Here is a 1,691-nt window from a genome sequence, read left to right as displayed (position 1 = left end):
CTGTGGATATAAGAGCATAAATATTCCCAATTCCTCATTAAACAGGAGATGAAAATAACCTTTCTATTGAAATAATGGCAATGTCATCTGTATTTTTCTGGCCAAATGTACTTGCTGCTCATTTGAGCCCCAAACGATGTGTCTGCTGTATGAATGGCAACAATTAATTTGAACAGCTCATTTTCTGACCAATTAAGTGAAAATCGATCATTTCCTGCAGCACAGCCGTCGATCTCCCACGGCACCTTCGTAGCGTGGCGTCATCGATTTAGTCAGGAAAACACTGCTGTATATGTTTTTCCATCCAATGATATTTTAAAAATTGATCATTCATTTCCCCTAATAGTCCATCAAGGAAATGTAGCTACAGTATAGGCTCACAAGAACTCAGTATAAACATAAACATAAACATACGAGACCCCTTATTAGCCCAGAAACTGAGACAGGAAGTGAATTGCGGGGGTTGTTTGGCTTGTTGGCTAAGACAACAACGAATGTTTTTTCGATTGTCTGCCTTTTTCCTCGAACCTTAAAACCAAGACTCAGAAGAAAAACATGTAAACGCACATGCCTGGTAAGATCTTAACTAAACTAGCAAAACTAACGGAGCCTTTCTTGTGATCACTCATTTGTTTGTCTTTAATGGTTCCTGGGATCCAAACAAACCACTCGCTCGCCACTCGAAAGTGGACCCCGCGGTTCATGGGAAGGATAACAGTGGCGATGACCCACCAGAAATATCCCGGGACATTTCTTTTTCTGGCTTTGGTTCTCATGGTCAAATGGAGGCTCCTGGGTCACAACGCATGGCGCGGGAAACATTTGATGTTGATGAAAGGATCGATGGATAAATTGAAAATTGGTATACACACCGACCCAAACATTAGGTACAGCAGTCCCGTGCAAAAGGTAAAAAAATTCAGCCTTTGCTAAGTTCATCTTTCAAATTTCTGCATATGAAAATAATCCAAATATATAGTATCGTGGTGCTTACGAGTTTTTTTTTTTTTTTGCTTTGACTCGCAAGCAAAAATTTGAAATACATGTCAGTGAACTCAACTCAATGCACCCCACAACAAGCAGCGGTTTAGACAAATAATAAACATTTGAAAAAGAGGCTTCACGATGTTTAATGCCACCCCCAGTTGAAGTTTCTGGTCAAACTAAACATAAAACAAACATCATTTTATTTTATGTATCTGTATTATACATTCCCAGGTGGCTACGTTGCACATACCAGAAGGAGCTGCACAATGTCTATTCAATTGAAGCAAAAAAAGTGACAAAACTGTTTAATTTCTTTGCTTTCCATTTAATAATTTCATCACTGTGTTTCTATAAAGTGCAATATTATAGTGTTGTTTTTTTTAATTATTAAAAAATTGAAAATTTCGGGGCGACACGGTGGATAAGCTGGAAAGCGTTGGCCTCACAGTTCTGAGGTCGCAAGTTCAATCCCAGCCCCGCCTGTGTGGACTTTGCATGTTCTCCCCATCCCTGAGTGGGTTTTCTCCTGGCACTCTGGTTTCCTCCCACATCCCAAAATACATGCAACATTAATTTGACACTCTAAATTGCCCCTAGGTGTGACTGTCAATGCGGCTGTTTGTCTTGATGTGCCCTGCGATTGGCTGGAAAGCAGTTCAGGATGTACCCCACCTCCTGCCCATTGGCAGCTGGGATTGGCTCAA

Source organism: Syngnathoides biaculeatus, chromosome 10 (genome assembly GCF_019802595.1).
Source record: "Syngnathoides biaculeatus isolate LvHL_M chromosome 10, ASM1980259v1, whole genome shotgun sequence".
NCBI lineage: Eukaryota > Metazoa > Chordata > Actinopteri > Syngnathiformes > Syngnathidae > Syngnathoides > Syngnathoides biaculeatus.
This window is presented reverse-complemented; position numbering follows the sequence as displayed.